Here is a 21,275-nt window from a genome sequence, read left to right as displayed (position 1 = left end):
ATCCTGGAAATATTTTTTAGATGAAAACGGCAGGTTTGTGAGAGGTGCTGAATGTGTGGTTTGAAGGAGAGGGAGGAGTCAAGGATTACTCCAAGACAGCGCACTTGGGGGGTAGAGGAGATAGTAGTGCCATCAATAGATAATGAGATTGTAGGAGGTGAGGTTATGCGGGAGGGAGGGAAGATGATCAGCTCGGTCTTAGACATGTTAAGTTTAAGAAAGCGCTGGGACATCCAGGAAGAGATAGCAGAGAGACAGTTGGAGATACGAGTGAGGAGAGTAGGGGAGAGGTCTGGAGAGGAAAGATAGATTTGAGTGTCATCAGCATAGAGATGATATTGGAAACCAAAAGAACTAATGAGCTTACCTAGTGAGGACGTATAGAGAGAGAAGAGGACCAAGGACAGAACCTTGGGGTACCCCTACAGTTAGTGGAAGTGAGGGGGAGGTGGAGTCATGAGAGGAGACAGAGAATGACGGTCAGAAAGGTAGGACGACAACCAAGAGAGGGCAGTGTTACGCAGACCAATGGAGTGAAGGATTTGCAGTAGGAGAGGATGGTCCACAGTGTCAAAAGCAGCAGAGAGATCAAGTAGAATAAGTAGAGAGTAGTGTCCCTTAGATTTAGCAGCATGGAGGTCATTGCATACTTTTGTAAGGGCAGTTTCAGTGGAGTGGAGAGGACGGAAGCCAGACTGGAATGGGTCAAGCAGTGAGTGTGAGGAAAGAAAGGAAGTAAGGCGGTTGTAGACAATACGCTCAAGGAGTTTGGAGGCAAAAGGGAGAAGAGAGATGGGTCGGTAGTTGGAGAGAGTGTTTGGATCAAGGTTAGGTTTTTTAAGAATAGGAGAGATGAGAGCGTGCTTGAAGGCAGAGGGGACAGTGCCTGATGAGAGGGAGAGATTGAGAAGGTGGGAAAGATGGGAACAAGCAGAAGAAGAGATGTGGCAGAGGAGGCGGGAGGGGATAGGGTCAAGTGGGGAGGTGGTGAGGGGACAGGAACGAATGAGGGCCATGACTTCCTCTCCAGATGCATGGGAGAAAGATGACAGAGTTGGTGCGAGGGATGGGGAGGGTTGGTAAGGGATGGGAGAAGGCTGGTTACTGATAGTCTGGTGTGATGTGATGTCCTGACGTATGGAGTCAATTTTGGATGTGAAGTAAGTGGCAAAGTCAAGAGCAGAGAGTGAGGAAGGGAGACGAGGTGGAGGTGGGCAGAGGAGTGAGTTGAGAGTGGCAAAGAGGCGCCGGGGGTTGGAAGACTGGGAGGAGATGAGGTTCTTGAAGTATGACTGTTTAGCAAGAGAAAGGGCAGCACTGAAGGATGAGAGCATAAGTTTGAAATGGAGGAAGTCTGCCTTAGAGCGTGATTTCCTCCAGTGTCGCTCAGCAGTACGTGAGCATTTTTGCAGATATCTGGTGCATTTGGTGTGCCAGGGTTGAGGTGTTAATTTGCGAGGGTGAACAGTGGTTGGTGGAGCAACAGAGTCAAGAGCAGAAGTAAGGGAAGCATTGTATGAGGAAGTGGCTTGTTCAGGGCATGAGAGAGAGAGAGAATAGGAGAGAGAAGTGAGTCAAACAGGGAGGAAAGGAATGTGGTGTCAATAGCTTCAATGTTACGCTTAGTGATGGTAGCCTTAGGAGGTTGAGATGGGGAAGTCGAGAGAGATAGGTTGAAGGAGAGCAGGTGGTGGTCAGAGAGGGGAAATGGGGAGTTGGAAAAATCAGAAATATCACAGCGGTGAGTGAAGACCAGATCCAGTGAGCTCCCATTCACATGGGAGGGTGAGGAGGTCCACTGGGAGAGACCAAGTGAAGAGGTGAGGTTAAGGAGTTTAGAGGCAGGGGATTGTGTGGGGATGTCAATAGGGATGTTGAAATCGCCTAGGATAATGGTGGGAATGTCAGAAGAGAGGAAGTGAGGAAGCCAGGAAGCAAAGTTGTCGATGAATTTGGAAGCAGTGCCAGGGGGGCGGTAAATGACAGCTACTCTAAGATGGACTGGTTGGAAGAGACATATGGAGTGGACCTCAAATGTAGATAATATAAGGGATGGTTCTGGTGGTATGAGTTGGTAGGAGTAACTAGAAGGTATAAGGACTCCAACACCACCCCCATGGCGACCCCCAGGTCGGGGGGTGTGTGTGTGAATGTAAGGCCCCCAGCAGAGAGAGCAGCAGCAGAAGTAGTGTCAGAGGGCGTAATCCAAGTTTCAGTAATGGCTAGTAGGTGTAGGGAGTTGGAAATGAAAAGGTCATGAGTGGGTACCAGTTTGTTACAAACGGATCTGGCATTCCAGAGGGCACAGGATAGGGGGTATGAGTTTGTGGGAGAGATGTGAATTAGATTTTCAGGGTTGCTGTAGCGATGAGGTGGGATTAACTTTGAGGGCAGGGATGAGAGAGTAGTGATGGTACGGGTGCCTGAGATAGGAGGGGAAACTGCAGGAGGTGGGCAGGGAGGGAGGTCAGTGTGATGTGGATGGGGGTGTGGGGAGGTGACAGGGAAGGGAGAGAGGGAGCAGGGCTGAGTTGTGGGGTAGCAGGACCATGGGGCAGAGGTGAATGAAAGTGGGGTAACAGGAAAGGTGGGGGAAGGAAACAGAGGGATGGAGGGGAGACAGAGGAGGAGGTGGAGGAGACTAGGGGGGAAGGATAAAGATACATTATTAGGTAGACACTGAGTGATGTGGGGAGTATAAGAAAGCATTGACATAGTGTTAAGTAGGTAAATAGGTTGAGGGAAAGTGGAAGTAGGAGAGGAGACTGTAAGGGAATCCGAGCAGAAGAATTGTAGAAATGCAGGTGAGAAAAGCAGTGTAGGCTCAAGGGGTGTAGATTTAGTATGAAATGAGTCAAAAGCGTAGATAAAGTGGGTGCAGAAATGTATTTGGAGTGTAAGAAATGAAAGGATTGTGTGAGGTTTAAGAAGCAATGGTAATTATGTTAGATGTTTTAAGTGTTTGCAGGTAAAATTGCATTGGTGCAGCTGTGCTTAAAAAACAAAATTACAATAATACAGATACAGGCATTTGTAGGTGAAATGGATGGTTTATGAAATGTCCTAGTAAGGTAGTTCTGTGCTATGTAATCAGATGCAACAATCAGGAGGTGAGTGATCTGAGGAGTAAGTGACTCACATTTGTTATTAGTTCTTCAGTTTTCTTTGTTTTGTTAGATTGGTGTGCTTCTGTTTTCCTTCTTTTTCACTTCGATTGAACGCTAATTGAACACTGCTGTTATGTGTCAATTTTATCACGCTTTTATAAAAATGCACGCTTAGATCAATAAATGCACAGCCAAATGGCTTTGCACAGCCTACACCATTGGACTTTAGTAGAAGACTATTACAAGTGAAACCAATAATTGAAATCTGTAACCACACCCCACCCCCTCAAATGCCAGGCAATAAATTACCTTAAAAACAACAACCAGGCATTCCACAAAGATTAAACTGGGTCTATATCATTCAAAACTTTAAAAAAGTACTTCAAAATCACATACTATGCAATAATGTTTCAATTTGCATTACCCAGCAGAATTAGCTTTGCATATATAGATATAGTGCAGCAGAATAGATTGGTGGTTGTAGTCAATTGTAATTACCCAGCAGAATTAGCTTTGCATATATAGATATAGTGCAGCAGAATAGATTGGTGGTTGTAGTCAATTGTAATTACCTGTAGGTGACAAGAAGAGAAGAAACGTCAATTCACAATCGATATCAGCTGAAGATAAATTAACGCTGATTGAACGCTGCGTTATGTGTCAATTTTATCACGCTTTGATAAAAATGCATGCTTAGATCAATAAATGCACAGCCAAACAGCTTTGCACATCCTACACCATTGGACTTAAGTAGAAGTCTGGTGGTCAGCAAAATTTTGCACTGTCCTCCTACTATATATAGTGCGCACAACTACTAAAATACACCACAGGTATGGATGGATAGTATACTTGACGACACAGAGGTAGGTAGAGCAGTGGCCTACTGTACCGTATTGCTATATATTATATACTGGTGGTCAGCAAAATTCTGCCCTGTCCTACTATATATACTGCGCACAACTACTAAAATACACCACAGGTATGGATGGATAGTATACTTGACGACACAGAGGTAGGTAGAGCAGTGGCCTACTGTACCGTACTGCTAATTATTATATACTGGTGGTCAGCAAAATTCTGCCCTGTCCTCATACTATATAATACAATGCAGCACAGATATGGAGCATTTTTCAGGCAGAGAACGTAGATATTTTCAGCACACTGAGCACAGATATTTGCAAGCACACTGAGCACAGATATTTGCAAGCACACTGAGCACAGATATTTGCAGCACACTGAACACAGAAACTGAGAAAACGCTGCACGTCCTCTCCCTATCATCTCCAATGCACAAGTGAAAATGGCGGCGACGCGTGGCTCCTTATATAGAATAGAATAGCTGCTGACGGGCACGATTGAGGGAGGAAAGGGACATTTGAATCCAGCCCATAGATGCAATGTGAATATGTAATTTGTACCTTCCTATCTTAAAATGTATATACAGTGTATATGTCACAACTGAGGGCCTGAGCTGACTGGAGGCAGCCTCAGTTGTAGGGGCTGAGGTGTAGTGGAACCTGGGAGGTTGTATCAGACCCCTGGACATGTAAGTTAAATGTAGAAGAATTGCCCGAAGGCGTGCCCACGACAACCAGGATAAAAGTCAATGATGTTTATTTTGACAAACTCCATGCATCACAGCAGTAATAAAAGAGAAACATAAAATCAGCAGAGAAATAATACAGTTCCTGGGTACTACAGGAGGGCAAGGACCACAGGGCTCTGGTAGTATGAGACAGTTCTTATTATCTTCTAGTTGGAAAGTCCTTACTAGGCCCGACTGTAGCAATGGAGATAGCCCAGGATCATACTAGCTGGTGTTCCAGGAAAAGCTGGGCTGCTGTGGATAAAATGGCTGCTGTGGGTACTGGCTGAAACCAGACTGATGTAAGCACGGAGTGGATTGCTGGATGGAACCAGCCAAATAATAAATGAAGCTTGAGAGCGATGAAATATGATTGATATATGGAGTTTGAGAGCGGTGAAATAATAGTGCCGGTGGTGAGTGGTAATCTGCGGAAATGATACCGGCACTTTAAGAAGAGCTGATCTCTGCTGGAAGCTAGGCTGGAAGCAGGTAAATCTGTAACTGGAAACAGATGAGTCCCAGAGGACTGGAGAGTCAGGCTGCACCGCAGGTGGTAGACTAGAGCGGGTCTCTTTAGTGGAGGTTTGGAGATGGTAACTGGAACCTGGAAAACAACCACGGGAGAGAGACAAACTGGAACTAGGTTTGACAACCAAATCACTGACGCCTTCCTTGCTCAGGCACAGAATACTTATACCTGCAGCAAGGAAGGGATTGGCTAGGCAATTATGCAGATTACAATGGAAACATCGGATTGGTGGAAATGAACAGGTGACAGAATCCAACATGGCTGCGCCCATGCAGACACTTGGAGGGAAGATTGGTTTGATAATCCATGTGGGAACTTTAACAGCAATGGCGGCGCCGGCCACAGTAAACAGGAGACGCCAGACTGATGAGTGCACATTTGAACCACGCGGGCAACAGCGGAGGCCGCGGCTGACATAAGCGCCACTCTGACATCCTGCATGCAGAAACTCAGGGACGGCGGCGGAGGCCGCGGGAGATGCCATTCAAGATGTAACATGGCGCCGCTGTGACAGCGTCTCAGAGTGACAGGAGAGGAGGCAGGAATGGGGACATCAGAATAACAGATGGGATCCGGTCCTGGAGCGCTGAGCCAGCCTTAGGAGGCATCTGAAAGGTAAGTTATGGCGTCCAGATACCCGGATCGTGACAGTATACACTAGAGGTCTTTCCGAACCCCCTAATCCTAACATTGTAATTTGCTTTAGGGCGCACCTCCAATTAGTCTAGTGTTTCTTGCTGCCTTTCCAATGAAGCAAGTTTAATTTAGTAATAGGTGAAAAACCATCCCTACAAAGGTGTTAATCAGAGACTTGGCTTTGTGGACACTTTTCAGAGAACAACTTTGTTAGCATAAAAGTAAAGCCAGAAAATGAAGAGCTGTTTAATCACTAGAGATGAGCGCCGGAAATTTTTCGGGTTTTGTGTTTTGGTTTTGGGTTCGGTTCCGCGGCCGTGTTTTGGGTTCGACCGCGTTTTGGCAAAACCTCACCGAATTTTTTTTGTCCGATTCGGGTGTGTTTTGGATTCGGGTGTTTTTTTCAAAAAACCCTACAAAACAGCTTAAATCATAGAATTTGGGGGTCATTTTGATCCCAAAGTATTATTAACCTCAAAAACCATAATTTCCACTCATTTTCAGTCTATTCTGAATACCTCACACCTCACAATATTATTTTTAGTCCTAAAATTTGCACCGAGGTCGCTGTGTGAGTAAGATAAGCGACCCTAGTGGCCGACACAAACACCGGGCCCATCTAGGAGTGGCACTGCAGTGTCACGCAGGATGTCCCTTCCAAAAAACCCTCCCCAAACAGCACATGATGCAAAGAAAAAAAGAGGCGCAATGAGGTAGCTGTGTGAGTAAGATAAGCGACCCTAGTGGCCGACACAAACACCGGGCCCATCTAGGAGTGTCACTGCAGTGTCACGCAGGATGTCCCTTCCAAAAAACCCTCCCCAAACAGCACATGACGCAAAGAAAAAAAGAGGCGCAATGAGGTAGCTGTGTGAGTAAGATAAGCGACCCTAGTGGCCGACACAAACACCGGGCCCATCTAGGAGTGGCACTGCAGTGTCACGCAGGATGTCCCTTCCAAAAAACCCTCCCCAAACAGCACATGACGCAAAGAAAAAAAGAGGCGCAATGAGGTAGCTGACTGTGTGAGTAAGATAAGCGACCCTAGTGGCCGACACAAACACCGGGCCCATCTAGGAGTGGCACTGCAGTGTCACGCAGGATGTTCCTTCCAAAAAACCCTCCCCAAACAGCACATGACGCAAAGAAAAAAAAGAGGCGCAATGAGGTAGCTGACTGTGTGAGTAAGATAAGCGACCCTAGTGGCCGACACAAACACCGGGCCCATCTAGGAGTGGCACTGCAGTGTCACGCAGGATGTCCCTTCCAAAAAACCCTCCCCAAACAGCACATGACGCAAAGAAAAAAAGAGGCGCAATGAGGTAGCTGACTGTGTGAGTAAGATAAGCGACCCTAGTGGCCGACACAAACACCGGGCCAATCTAGGAGTGGCACTGCAGTGTCACGCAGGATGTCCCTTCCAAAAAACCCTTCCCAAACAGCACATGACGCAAAGAAAAAAAGAGGCGCAATGAGGTAGCTGACTGTGTGAGTAAGATAAGCGACCCTAGTGGCCGACACAAACACCGGGCCCATCTAGGAGTGGCACTGCAGTGTCACGCAGGATGTCCCTTCCAAAAAACCCTCCCCAAACAGCACATGACGCAAAGAAAAAAAGAGGCGCAATGAGGTAGCTGACTGTGTGAGTAAGATAAGCGACCCTAGTGGCCGACACAAACACCGGGCCCATCTAGGAGTGGCACTGCAGTGTCACGCAGGATGTCCCTTCCAAAAAACCCTCCCCAAACAGCACATGACGCAAAGAAAAATAAAAGAAAAAAGAGGTGCAAGATGGAATTGTCCTTGGGCCCTCCCACCCACCCTTATGTTGTATAAACAAAACAGGACATGCACACTTTAACCAACCCATCATTTCAGTGACAGGGTCTGCCACACGACTGTGACTGATATGACGGGTTGGTTTGGACCCCCCCCAAAAAAGAAGCAATTAATCTCTCCTTGCACAAACTGGCTCTACAGAGGCAAGATGTCCACCTCATCATCATCCTCCGATATATCACCGTGTACATCCCCCTCCTCACAGATTATCAATTCGTCCCCACTGGAATCCACCATCTCAGCTCCCTGTGTACTTTGTGGAGGCAATTGCTGCTGGTCAATGTCTCCCCGGAGGAATTGATTATAATTCATTTTAATGAACATCATCTTCTCCACATTTTCTGGATGTAACCTCGTACGCCGATTGCTGACAAGGTGAGCGGCGGCACTAAACACTCTTTCGGAGTACACACTTGTGGGAGGGCAACTTAGGTAGAATAAAGCCAGTTTGTGCAAGGGCCTCCAAATTGCCTCTTTTTCCTGCCAGTATAAGTACGGACTGTGTGACGTGCCTACTTGGATGCGGTCACTCATATAATCCTCCACCATTCTTTCAATGTTGAGAGAATCATATGCAGTGACAGTAGACAACATGTCCGTAATCGTTGTCAGGTCCTTCAGTCCGGACCAGATGTCAGCATCAGCAGTCGCTCCAGACTGCCCTGCATCACCGCCAGCGGGTGGGCTCGGAATTCTGAGCCTTTTCCTCGCACCCCCAGTTGCGGGAGAATGTGAAGGAGGAGATGTTGACAGGTCGCGTTCCGCTTGACTTGACAATTTTCTCACCAGCAGGTCTTTCAACCCCAGCAGACTTGTGTCTGCCGGAAAGAGAGATCCAAGGTAGGTTTTAAATCTAGGATCGAGCACGGTGGCCAAAATGTAGTGCTCTGATTTCAACAGATTGACCACCCGTGAATCCTTGTTAAGCGAATTAAGGGCTCCATCCACAAGTCCCACATGCCTAGCGGAATCGCTCCGTGTTAGCTCCTCCTTCAATGTCTCCAGCTTCTTCTGCAAAAGCCTGATGAGGGGAATGACCTGACTCAGGCTGGCAGTGTCTGAACTGACTTCACGTGTGGCAAGTTCAAAGGGCATCAGAACCTTGCACAACGTTGAAATCATTCTCCACTGCACTTGAGACAGGTGCATTCCACCTCCTATATCGTGCTCAATTGTATAGGCTTGAATGGCCTTTTGCTGCTCCTCCAACCTCTGAAGCATATAGAGGGTTGAATTCCACCTCGTTACCACTTCTTGCTTCAGATGATGGCAGGGCAGGTTCAGTAGTTTTTGGTGGTGCTCCAGTCTTCTGTACGTGGTGCCTGTACGCCGAAAGTGTCCCGCAATTCTTCTGGCCACCGACAGCATCTCTTGCACGCCCCTGTCGTTTTTTAAAAAATTCTGCACCACCAAATTCAAGGTATGTGCAAAACATGGGACGTGCTGGAATTTGCCCATATTTAATGCACACACAATATTGCTGGCGTTGTCCGATGCCACAAATCCACAGGAGAGTCCAATTGGGGTAAGCCATTCCGCGATGATCTTCCTCAGTTGCCGTAAGAGGTTTTCAGCTGTGTGCGTATTCTGGAAAGCGGTGATACAAAGCGTAGCCTGCCTAGGAAAGAGTTGGCGTTTGCGAGATGCTGCTACTGGTGCCGCCGCTGCTGTTCTTGCGGCGGGAGTCCATACATCTACCCAGTGGGCTGTCACAGTCATATAGTCCTGACCCTGCCCTGCTCCACTTGTCCACATGTCCGTGGTTAAGTGGACATTGGGTACAACTGCATTTTTTAGGACACTGGTGAGTCTTTTTCTGACGTCCGTGTACATTCTCGGTATCGCCTGCCTAGAGAAGTGGAACCTAGATGGTATTTGGTAACGGGGGCACACTGCCTCAATAAATTGTCTAGTTCCCTGTGAACTAACGGCGGATACCGGACGCACGTCTAACACCAACATAGTTGTCAAGGCCTCAGTTATCCGCTTTGCAGCAGGATGACTGCTGTGATATTTCATCTTCCTCGCAAAGAACTGTTGGACAGTCAATTGCTTACTGGAAGTAGTACAAGTGGGCTTACGACTTCCCCTCTGGGATGACCATCGACTCCCAGCAGCAACAACAGCAGCGCCAGCAGCAGTAGGCGTTACACGCAAGGATGCATCGGAGGAATCCCAGGCAGGAGAGGACTCGTCAGAATTGCCAGTGACATGGCCTGCAGGACTATTGGCATTCCTGGGGAAGGAGGAAATTGACACTGAGGGAGTTGGTGGGGTGGTTTGCGTGAGCTTGGTTACAAGAGGAAGGGATTTACTGGTCAGTGGACTGCTTCCGCTGTCGGACAAAGTTTTTGAACTTGTCACTGACTTATTATGAATGCGCTGCAGGTGACGTATAAGGGAGGATGTTCCGAGGTGGTTAACGTCCTTACCCCTACTTATTACAGCTTGACAAAGGGAACACACGGCTTGACAAATGTTGTCCGCATTTCTGGTGAAATACTTCCACACCGAAGAGCTGATTTTTTGGGTATTTTCACCAGGCATGTCAACGGCCATATTCCTCCCACGGACAACAGGTGTCTCCCCGGGTGCCTGACTTAAACAAACCACCTCACCATCAGAATCCTCCTTGTCAATTTCCTCCCCAGCGCCAGCAACACCCATATCCTCCTCATCCTGGTGTACTTCAACACTGACATCTTCAATCTGACTATCAGGAACTGGACTGCGGGTGCTCCTTCCAGCACTTGCAGGGGGCGTGCAAATGGTGGAAGGCGCATGATCTTCACGTCCAGTGTTGGGAAGGTCAGGCATCGCAACCGACACAATTGGACTCTCCTTGTGGATTTGGGATTTCGAAGAACGCACAGTTCTTTGCGGTGCTTTTGCCAGCTTGAGTCTTTTCAGTTTTCTAGCGAGAGGCTGAGTGCTTCCATCCTCATGTGAAGCTGAACCACTAGCCATGAACATAGGCCAGGGCCTCAGCCGTTCCTTGCCACTCCGTGTGGTAAATGGCATATTGGCAAGTTTACGCTTCTCCTCCGACAATTTTATTTTAGGTTTTGGAGTCCTTTTTTTACTGATATTTGGTGTTTTGGATTTGACATGCTCTGTACTATGACATTGGGCATCGGCCTTGGCAGACGACGTTGCTGGCATTTCATCGTCTCGGCCATGACTAGTGGCAGCAGCTTCAGCACGAGGTGGAAGTGGATCTTGATCTTTCCCTAATTTTGGAACCTCAACATTTTTGTTCTCCATATTTTAATAGGCACAACTAAAAGGCACCTCAGGTAAACAATGGAGATGGATGGATACTAGTATACAATTATGGATGGACTGCCGAGTGCCGACACAGAGGTAGCTACAGCCGTGGACTACCGTACTGTACTGTGTCTGCTGCTAATATAGACTGGTTGATAATGAGATGTAGTATGTATAAAGAAGAAAGAAAAAAAAACCACGGGTAGGTGGTATACAATTATGGATGGACTGCCGAGTGCCGACACAGAGGTAGCTACAGCCGTGGACTACCGTACTGTACTGTGTCTGCTGCTAATATAGACTGGTTGATAATGAGATGTAGTATGTATAAAGAAGAAAGAAAAAAAAACCACGGGTAGGTGGTATACAATTATGGATGGACTGCCGAGTGCCGACACAGAGGTAGCTACAGCCGTGGACTACCGTACTGTACTGTGTCTGCTGCTAATATAGACTGGTTGATAATGAGATGTAGTATGTATAAAGAAGAAAGAAAAAAAAACCACGGGTAGGTGGTATACAATTATGGACAGACTGCCGAGTTCCGACACAGAGGTAGCTACAGCCGTGGACTACCGTACTGTACTGTGTCTGCTGCTAATATAGACTGGATGATAATGAGATGTAGTATGTATAAAGAAGAAAGAAAAAAAAACCACGGGTAGGTGGTATACAATTATGGACGGACTGCCGAGTGCCGACACAGAGGTAGCTACAGCCGTGGACTACCGTACTGTACTGTGTCTGCTGCTAATATAGACTGGTTGATAATGAGATGTAGTATGTATAAAGAAGAAAGAAAAAAAAACCACGGGTAGGTGGTATACAATTATGGATGGACTGCCGAGTGCCGACACAGAGGTAGCTACAGCCGTGGAATAACGTACTGTACTGTGTCTGCTGCTAATATAGACTGGATGATAATGAGATGTAGTATGTATAAAGAAGAAAAAAAAAACCACGGGTAGGTGGTATACAATTATGGATGGACTGCCGAGTGCCGACACAGAGGTAGCTACAGCCGTGGACTACCGTACTGTACTGTGTCTGCTGCTAATATAGACTGGATGATAATGAGATGTAGTATGTATAAAGAAGAAAGAAAAAAAAACCATGGGTAGGTGGTATACAATTATGGATGGACTGCCGAGTGCCGACACAGAGGTAGCTACAGCCGTGGACTACCGTACTGTACTGTGTCTGCTGCTAATATAGACTGGTTGATAATGAGATGTAGTATGTATAAAGAAGAAAGAAAAAAAAACCACGGGTAGGTGGTATACAATTATGGATGGACTGCCGAGTGCCGACACAGAGGTAGCTACAGCCGTGGACTACCGTACTGTACTGTGTCTGCTGCTAATATAGACTGGTTGATAATGAGATGTAGTATGTATAAAGAAGAAAGAAAAAAAAACCACGGGTAGGTGGTATACAATTATGGACGGACTGCCGAGTGCCGACACAGAGGTAGCTACAGCCGTGGACTACCGTACTGTACTGTGTCTGCTGCTAATATAGACTGGATGATAATGAGATGTAGTATGTATAAAGAAGAAAGAAAAAAAAACCACGGGTAGGTGGTATACAATTATGGACGGACTGCCGAGTGCCGACACAGAGGTAGCTACAGCCGTGGACTACCGTACTGTACTGTGTCTGCTGCTAATATAGACTGGTTGATAATGAGATGTAGTATGTATAAAGAAGAAAGAAAAAAAAACCACGGGTAGGTGGTATACAATTATGGATGGACTGCCGAGTGCCGACACAGAGGTAGCTACAGCCGTGGACTACCGTACTGTACTGTGTCTGCTGCTAATATAGACTGGATGATAATGAGATGTAGTATGTATAAAGAAGAAAAAAAAAACCACGGGTAGGTGGTATACAATTATGGATGGACTGCCGAGTGCCGACACAGAGGTAGCTACAGCCGTGAACTACCGTACTGTGTCTGCTGCGACTGGATGATAAATAATGATATAAAAAATATATATATATCACTACTGCAGCCGGACAGGTATATATTATATAATGACGGACCTGCTGGACACTGTCTGTCAGCAGAATGAGTTTTTTATAGAATAAAAAAACACCACACAAGTCACACGACGAGTGTTTAACTTTTTCAGGCAATCACAATATAGTATACTATACTGGTGGTCAGTGTGGTCAGGTCACTGGTCAGTCACACTGGCAGTGGCACTCCTGCCTGCAGCAAAAGTGTGCACTGTTTAATTTTAATAATATGTATGTACTCCTGGCTCCTGCTATAACCTATAACTGCTCCCCAGTCTCCCCCACAATTAAGCTGTGTGAGCACAGTCAGATATTATACATAGATGATGCAGCACACTGGGCTGAGCACAGATATGGTATGTGACTGAGTCACTGTGTATCGTTTTTTTTCAGGCAGAGAACGGATTATATTAAATAAAACTGCACTGGTGGTCACTGGTCAGTGGTCAGTCACTAGTAAACTCTGCACTCTCTAGTACTCCTAAGCTCCAGTAAATCAAGTGTCTCTGTCTCAATCTCACTCTCTCTCTTCTAATCTAAATGGAGAGGACGCCAGCCACGTCCTCTCCCTATCAATCTAAATGCACGTGTGAAAATGGCGGCGACGCGCGGCTCCTTATATAGAATCCGAGTCTCGCGATAGAATCCGAGCCTCGCGAGAATCCGACAGCGTCATGATGACGTTCGGGCGCGCTCGGGTTAACCGAGCAAGGCGGGAAGATCCGAGTCGCTCGGATCCGTGTAAAAAAAGCTGAAGTTCGGGCGGGTTCGGATTCCGAGGAACCGAACCCGCTCATCTCTATTAATCACTCAATTGGATTTTTTTGCCAGCATATTTCTTTTTCTCTGCAACCCACTGCTAAATTGTGCTTCCTAGCTGTTTTTATAAAATCACTGAATCAAATCTAACTCTGATTACATCAGAGAAGGCCAGGTACCCTACACCATAACAGGGGGTTTGAAATTTTGACTTGTCTACTTAAAGATCACCAAAATCTGATCAAAAGGTCAATTACGTCCCTGGGTGGGATTGAACCACCAACCTTTTGGTTAATAGCCGAACACACTAACCGATTGCGCCACAGAGACACTTTGCAAAAAGTACATACTGACAAAGGCTAATAAGCATTTATCTAGAACGTTTCCTAGAAAAACTTTAAAAAGTCAATAATCTGGAGAGTTTTTGTAAGATGTTTCTTCCACCAACCAACGAAGAAACACATTGGTACTTTTCCATGATGAGTGAGTGCTTCAGGTTCTCTTGCACTTACATGTGCAGCAGAGTACTGCAATGGAAGCATGCTGGGCCCATAACCCAGAGGTAGGCAGATTGAAACTATCCTTTGCTATATGCATTTTTTTTTTGTTAATTAAAGTAATCCAAAACTGGGATTGATATTTTGGTTCTTTTATTTTTACTTAAAGTACAATAACTTTTACCATTTTTATTTGTTTTAATAGTATATTGACAGTATTGTTTTCTTTCAAAAATCCACTTAATTTTCTTTACCCTATTATTAAAATGGTAATTGACAAAAACAAACTACATTGTCACCAGAAGAGCAATACAAAATGTACAAGTGATATATTAAAATCATCTTTTCAGCTTGAATTTCAATGATGCATTGGGGCAACGATTTTGTTAGCAACATCTTCACCCTTAAATAAAGATTTTCTTAATTCCTTACCTGTGTGCTAATTAGATATCACCTTGTTTTCACATTAAACAGACTTCCACATGAGAAAGCAGCAAGGATGCAGTGGCGTTAATGTTTCCTGGTGTCAACCCGTATTATTTCAGTAGACATTGAAATGAGGATGCATCTTGCTGCCTTTCCAATGAAGCAAGTTTAATTTAGTAATAGGTGAAAAACCATCCTTACAAAGGTGTTAATCAGAGACTTGGCTTTGTGGACACTTTTCAGGAGAACAAATTTGTTAGCATAAAAATAAAGCCAGAAAATGAAGAGCTGTTTAATCACTCAATTGGATTTTTTTGCCAGCATATTTCTTTTTCTCTGCAACCCACTGCTAAATTGTGCTTCCTAGCTGTTTTTATAAAATCACTGAATCAAATCTAACTCTGATTACATCAGAGAAGGCCAGGTACCCTACACCATAAGAGGGGGTTTGAAATTTTGACTTGTCTACTTAAAGATCACCAAAATCTGATAACAAGGTCAATTACGTTCCTGGGTGGGATTGAACTTGGTCGGCTCTCGTATAATTCAGATCTCTTTGTCTCAGGTCTCTCTCCAGCCTAGTTTGCTGTCTGTTTCCACTTCTCTTTTCTTGAGCCGCTCCCTTCTATGCCCTTGCGCACTATCCTGACTTCTCTCGTCTGCTTACTTTGTGCATTCCAACGCACAATGCAAAAGGCCGCCATGCCCTGCATACCCCTTTTCTCTTTTCATGTGCAGATGAGGGTTCCAGCCAACTTTGGCCCACTGCTTGGATGACATCACCATATGCAAATCCATCTGCTGCAGGCCTTCCCCCAGGAATGCTTGTACTAGTTGTTGCATTTGGTTTGTTGTTTGGGGGTGCTTCAGTATTAGGCAGCCTTCTGCCCTCCCATGTTCATCTGAAAATATGTGTTCTCCCTGCAGTTGTTGTCCCCAGATGAGAGTTCCCTTGTGCTGCCTCAGTTGAATCTCCTTTACTTGACAGAGATGTGCCTGAGCAGCGGCCCTCCCCAGCCCTATCCCAAATCATACTTATTTTGCATAGGAGATACCATGGTCATGAAGATTGTTCTCCCAGGGTGAGGTTCATTCATTGCATTCTGGGTATGCTGACCCCTGTGATTTCCCCAAATGTGGGAAACTCGACTGCATTATTTGTGGTAGTGGGGGACTGTGTTTGTGCTTTTCTCTGGTCAGCTCTCGTAAAAGTCAGATTTCTTTGCCTCAGATCTTCCTCTAGCCTTGTTCTTCTTTTGAGAGTTCTCTTGTGCTGTCTCAGTTGGATCTCCTTCACTTGACAGGGGGGTGCCCGAGCAGCGACCCTCCCCAGCTCTAGCCCAACTCCTACTTACCTGCCAAGTGAGATACTATGATCATGAAGGTGCTTCTCCCAGGGCAAGGCTTACCCATTGCACTCTGGGTGTGTTGCTCCTGCGATTTCCCCAAATGTGGGACACTTGACTGCATAATTTGTGTTTCCCCTGGTCGGCTCTGAGATAATTCAGATCTCTTTGTCTCAGGTCTCTCTCCAGCCTAGTTTGCTCTCTGTTTCCACTTCTCTTTTCTTGAGCCGCTCCCTTCTATGCCCTTGCGCACTATCCTGACTTTTCCCGTCTGCTTACTTTGTGCATTCCAACGCACAATGCGAACTACAGGTAGTGCTGCAGGGCCCACACCCTTTTACTTGCCTTACAGAGGAGCTCTGGAGCTGTTACAGTGCCCAAGCTGCTGCAAGAAATCAGCTTGAATGCTTAAGGGGCTGGGGCATAGCACTCATGAGCCCCACACCGAAGGAGGGTGGAGGTGTTTAATGCGAACTAGGGGTCATCCAAGCGCCGCAAAAGGCCGCCATGCCCTGCACACCCCTTTTCTCTTTTCATATGCAGACGAGGGTTGAAGCCAACTTTGACCCACTGCTTGGATGACATCACCATATGCAAATCCATCTGCTGCAGGCCTTCCCCCAGGAATGCTTGTACTAGTTGTTGCATTTGGTTTGTTGTTTGGGGGTGCTTCAGTATTAGGCAGCCTTCTGCCCTCCCATGTTCATCTGAAAATATGTGTTCTCCCTGCAGTTGTTGTCCCCAGATGAGAGTTCCCTTGTGCTGCCTCAGTTGAATCTCCTTTACTTGACAGAGATGTTCCTGAGCAGCGGCCCTCCCCAGCCCTATCCCAAATCATACTTATTTTGCATAGGAGATACCATGGTCATGAAGATTGTTCTCCCAGGGTGAGGTTCATTCATTGCATTCTGGGTATGCTGACCCCTGTGATTTCCCCAAATGTGGGAAACTCGACTGCATTATTTGTGGTAGTGGGGGACTGTGTTTGTGCTTTCCTCTGGTCAGCTCTGGTAAAAGTCAGATTTCTTTGTCTCAGATCTTCCTCTAGCCTTGTTCTTCTTTCGAGAGTTCCCTTGCGCTGCCTCAGTTGGATCTCCTTCACTTGACATGGGGGTGCCCGAGCAGCGACCCTCCCCAGCTCTAGCCCAACTCCTACTTACATGCCAGGTGAGATACTATGATCATGAAGGTGCTTCTCCCAGGGCAAGGCTCACCCATTGCACTCTGGGTGTGCTGCTCCTGCGATTTCCCCAAATGTGGGAAACATGACTGCATAATTTTTGTTTCCCTTGGTCGACTCTTGTATAATTCAGATCTCTTTGTCTCAGGTCTCTCTCCAGCCTAGTTTGCTGTCTGTTTCCACTTCTCTTTTCTTGAGCCGCTCCCTTCTATGCCCTTGCGCATTATCCTGACTTTTCCCGTCTGCTTACTTTGTGCCTTCCAATGCACAATGCAAACTACAGGTAGTGCTGCAGGGCCCACACCCTTTTACTTGCCTTACAAAGCAGCTCTGGAGCTGTTACAGTGCCCAGCTGCTGCAAGAAATCAGCTTGAATGCTTAAGGGGCTGGGGCATAGCCAACATGAGCCCCACACCGAAGGAGGGTGGGGGTGTTTAATGCGAACTAAGGGTCATCCAAGCGCCGCAAAAGGCCGCCATGCCCTGCATACCCCTTTTCTCTTTTCATATGCAGATGAGGGTTCCAGCCAACTTTGGCCCACTGCTTGGATGACATCACTGTATGCAAATGCGTCTTCTGCAGACCTTCCCCCAGGAATGCTTGTACTAGTTGTTGCATTTGGTTTGTTGTTTGGGGGTGCTTCAGTATTAGGCAGCCTTCTGCCCTCCCATGTTCATCTGAAAATATGTGTTCTCCCTGCAGTTGTTGTCCCCAGATGAGAGTTCCCTTGTGCTGCCTCAGTTGAATCTCCTTTACTTGACAGAGATGTGCCTGAGCAGCGGCCCTCCCCAGCCCTATCCCAAATCATACTTATTTTGCATAGGAGATACCATGGTCATGAAGATTGTTCTCCCAGGGTGAGGTTCATTCATTGCATTCTGGGTATGCTGACCCCTGTGATTTCCCCAAATGTGGGAAACTCGACTGCATTATTTGTGGTAGTGGGGGACTGTGTTTGTGCTTTCCTCTGGTCAGCTCTGGTAAAAGTCAGATTTCTTTGTCTCAGATATTCCTCTAGCCTTGTTCTTCTTTTGAGAGTTCTCTTGTGCTGTCTCAGTTGGATCTCCTTCACTTGACAGGGGGGTGCCCGAGCAGCGACCCTCCCCAGTTCTAGCCCAACTCCTACTTACCTGCCAGGTTAAATACTATGATCTTGAAGGTGCTTCTCCCATGGCAAGGCTCACCCATTGCTCTCTGGGTGTGTTGCTCCTGCGATTTCCCCAAATGTGGGACACTTGACTGCATAATTTGTGTTTCCCCTGGTCGGCTCTCGTATAATTCAGATCTCTTTGTCTCAGGTCTCTCTCCAGCCTAGTTTGCTGTCTGTTTCCACTTCTCTTTTCTTGAGCCGCTACCTTCTATGCCCTTGCGCACTATCCTGACTTCTCCCGTCTGCTTACTTTGTGCATTCCAACGCACAATGCGAACTACAGGTAGTGCTGCAGGGCCCACACCCTTTTACTTGCCTTACAGAGCAGCTCTGGAGCTGTTACAGTGCCCAGCTGCTGCAAGAAATCAGCTTGAATGCTTAAGGGGCTGGGGCATAGCCAACATGAGCCCCACACCGAAGGAGGGTGGAGGTGTTTAATGCGAACTAGGGGTCATCCAAGCGCCGCAAAAGGCCGCCATGCCCTGCACGCCCCTTTTCTCTTTTCATATGCAGACGAGGGTTGAAGCCAACTTTGACCCACTGCTTGGATGACAGAACCATATGCAAATCCATCTGCTGCAGGCCTTCCCCCAGGAATGCTTGCACTAGTTGTTGCATTTGGTTTGTTGTTTGGGGGTGCTTCAGTATTAGGCAGCCTTCTGCCCTCCCATGTTCATCTGAAAATATGTGTTCTCCCTGCAGTTGTTGTCCCCAGATGAGAGTTCCCTTGTGCTGCCTCAGTTGAATCTCCTTTACTTGACAGAGATGTGCCTGAGCAGCGGCCCTCCCCAGCCCTATCCCAAATCATACTTATTTTGCATAGGAGATACCATGGTCATGAAGATTGTTCTCCCAGGGTGAGGTTCATTCATTGCATTCTGGGTATGCTGACCCCTGTGATTTCCCCAAATGTGGGAAACTCGACTGCATTATTTGTGGTAGTGGGGGACTGTGTTTGTGCTTTCCTCTGGTCAGCTCTGGTAAAAGTCAGATTTCTTTGTCTCAGATCTTCCTCTAGCCTTGTTCTTCTTTCGAGAGTTCCCTTGCGCTGCCTCAGTTGGATCTCCTTCACTTGACAGGGGGGTGCCCGAGCAGTGACCCTCCCCAGCTCTAGCCCAACTCCTACTTACCTGCCAGGTGAGATACTATGATCATGAAGGTGCTTCTCCCAGGGCAAAGCTCACCCATTGCACTCTGGGTGTGCTGCTCCTGCGATTTCCCCAAATGTGGGAAACTTGACTGCATAATTTTTGTTTCCCTTGGTCGGCTCTCGTATAATTCAGATCTCTTTGTCTCAGGTCTCTCTCCAGCCTAGTTTGCTGTCTGTTTCCACTTCTCTTTTCTTGAGCCGCTCCCTTCTATGCCCTTGCGCACTATCCTGACGTCTCCCGTCTGCTTACTTTGTGCCTTCCAATGCACAATGCAAACTACAGGTAGTGCTGCAGGGCCCACACCCTTTTACTTGCCTTACAAAGCAGCTCTGGAGCTGTTACAGTGCCCAGCTGCTGCAAGAAATCAGCTTGAATGCTTAAGGGGCTGGGGCATAGCCAACATGAGCCCCACACCGAAGGAGGGTGGAGGTGTTTAATGCGAACTAGGGGTCATCCAAGCGCCGCAAAAGGCCGCCATGCCCTGCACGCCCCTTTTCTCTTTTCATATGCAGACGAGGGTTGAAGCCAACTTTGACCCACTGCTTGGATGACATCACCATATGCAAATCCATCTGCTGCAGGCCCTCCCCCAGGAATGCTTGCACTAGTTGTTGCATTTGGTTTGTTGTTTGGGGGTGCTTCAGTATTACGCAGCCTTCTGCCCTCCCATGTTCATCTGAAAATATGTGTTCTCCCTGCAGTTGTTGTCCCCAGATGAGAGTTCCCTTGTGCTGCCTCAGTTGAATCTCCTTTACTTGACAGAGATGTGCCTGAGCAGCGGCCCTCCCCAGCCCTATCCCAAATCATACTTATTTTGCATAATAGATACCATGGTCATGAAGATTGTTCTCCCAGGGTGAGGTTCATTCATTGCATTCTGGGTATGCTGACCCCTGTGATTTCCCCAAATGTGGGAAACTCGACTGCATTATTTGTGGTAGTGGGGGACTGTGTTTGTGCTTTTCTCTGGTCAGCTCTGGTAAAAGTCAGATTTCTTTGCCTCAGATCTTCCTCTAGCCTTGTTCTTCTTTTGAGAGTTCTCTTGTGCTGTCTCAGTTGGATCTCCTTCACTTGACAGGGGGGTGCCCGAGCAGCGACCCTCCCCAGCTCTAGCCCAACTCCTACTTACCTGCCAAGTGAGATACTATGATCATGAAGGTGCTTCTCCCAGGGCAAGGCTTACCCATTGCACTCTGGGTGTGTTGCTCCTGCGATTTCCCCAAATGTGGGACACTTGACTGCATAATTTGTGTTTCCCCTGGTCGGCTCTCGTATAATTCAGATCTCTTTGTCTCAGGTCTCTCTCCAGCCTAGTTTGCTGTCTGTTTCCACTTCTCTTTTCTTGAGCCGCTCCCTTCTATGCCCTTGCGCACTATCCTGACTTCTCCCGTCTGCTTACTTTGTGCATTCCAACGCACAATGCGAACTACAGGTAGTGCTGCAGGGCCCACACCCTTTTACTTGCCTTACAGAGCAGCTCTGGAGCTGTTACAGTGCCCAGCTGCTGCAAGAAATCAGCTTGAATGCTTAAGGGGCTGGGGCATAGCCAACATGAGCCCCACACCGAAGGAGGGTGGAGGTGTTTAATGCGAACTAGGGGTCATCCAAGCGCCGCAAAAGGCCGCCATGCCCTGCACGCCCCTTTTCTCTTTTCATATGCAGACGAGGGTTGAAGCCAACTTTGACCCACTGCTTGGATGACAGAACCATATGCAAATCCATCTGCTGCAGGCCTTCCCCCAGGAATGCTTGCACTAGTTGTTGCATTTGGTTTGTTG

The 21,275-nt window shown here is 47.1% G+C and overlaps 9 non-coding genes and 1 pseudogene across 9 annotated transcripts; all 10 read left to right on the top strand.

The window, feature by feature from the left end:
• Window positions 1-15,701: 15,701 nt before the first annotated feature.
• On the top strand, window positions 15,702-15,865 carry LOC134898791 (U1 spliceosomal RNA). The gene has a single exon (XR_010172481.1). It is a non-coding gene; the product is annotated as a U1 spliceosomal RNA (small nuclear RNA).
• Window positions 15,866-16,017: 152 nt separating this feature from the next.
• On the top strand, window positions 16,018-16,159 carry LOC134899562 (U1 spliceosomal RNA; annotated as a pseudogene).
• Window positions 16,160-16,852: 693 nt separating this feature from the next.
• LOC134898744 (U1 spliceosomal RNA) lies at window positions 16,853-17,016 on the top strand. Its single transcript, XR_010172434.1, has one exon. It is a non-coding gene; the product is annotated as a U1 spliceosomal RNA (small nuclear RNA).
• Window positions 17,017-17,168: 152 nt separating this feature from the next.
• LOC134899458 (U1 spliceosomal RNA) lies at window positions 17,169-17,331 on the top strand. Its single transcript, XR_010173136.1, has one exon. It is a non-coding gene; the product is annotated as a U1 spliceosomal RNA (small nuclear RNA).
• A 671-nt stretch (window positions 17,332-18,002) lies between these two features.
• On the top strand, window positions 18,003-18,166 carry LOC134898742 (U1 spliceosomal RNA). The gene has a single exon (XR_010172433.1). It is a non-coding gene; the product is annotated as a U1 spliceosomal RNA (small nuclear RNA).
• A 152-nt stretch (window positions 18,167-18,318) lies between these two features.
• LOC134899653 (U1 spliceosomal RNA) lies at window positions 18,319-18,481 on the top strand. The gene has a single exon (XR_010173304.1). It is a non-coding gene; the product is annotated as a U1 spliceosomal RNA (small nuclear RNA).
• A 671-nt stretch (window positions 18,482-19,152) lies between these two features.
• Window positions 19,153-19,316, top strand: LOC134898741 (U1 spliceosomal RNA). Its single transcript, XR_010172432.1, has one exon. It is a non-coding gene; the product is annotated as a U1 spliceosomal RNA (small nuclear RNA).
• A 152-nt stretch (window positions 19,317-19,468) lies between these two features.
• On the top strand, window positions 19,469-19,631 carry LOC134899239 (U1 spliceosomal RNA). Its single transcript, XR_010172920.1, has one exon. It is a non-coding gene; the product is annotated as a U1 spliceosomal RNA (small nuclear RNA).
• A 671-nt stretch (window positions 19,632-20,302) lies between these two features.
• Window positions 20,303-20,466, top strand: LOC134899071 (U1 spliceosomal RNA). The gene has a single exon (XR_010172757.1). It is a non-coding gene; the product is annotated as a U1 spliceosomal RNA (small nuclear RNA).
• Window positions 20,467-20,618: 152 nt separating this feature from the next.
• LOC134899505 (U1 spliceosomal RNA) lies at window positions 20,619-20,781 on the top strand. Its single transcript, XR_010173177.1, has one exon. It is a non-coding gene; the product is annotated as a U1 spliceosomal RNA (small nuclear RNA).
• Window positions 20,782-21,275: the final 494 nt, after the last annotated feature.

Source organism: Pseudophryne corroboree, chromosome 3 (assembly GCF_028390025.1).
Source record: "Pseudophryne corroboree isolate aPseCor3 chromosome 3, aPseCor3.hap2, whole genome shotgun sequence".
Lineage (NCBI taxonomy): Eukaryota > Metazoa > Chordata > Amphibia > Anura > Myobatrachidae > Pseudophryne > Pseudophryne corroboree.
This window is presented reverse-complemented; position numbering and strand designations above follow the sequence as displayed.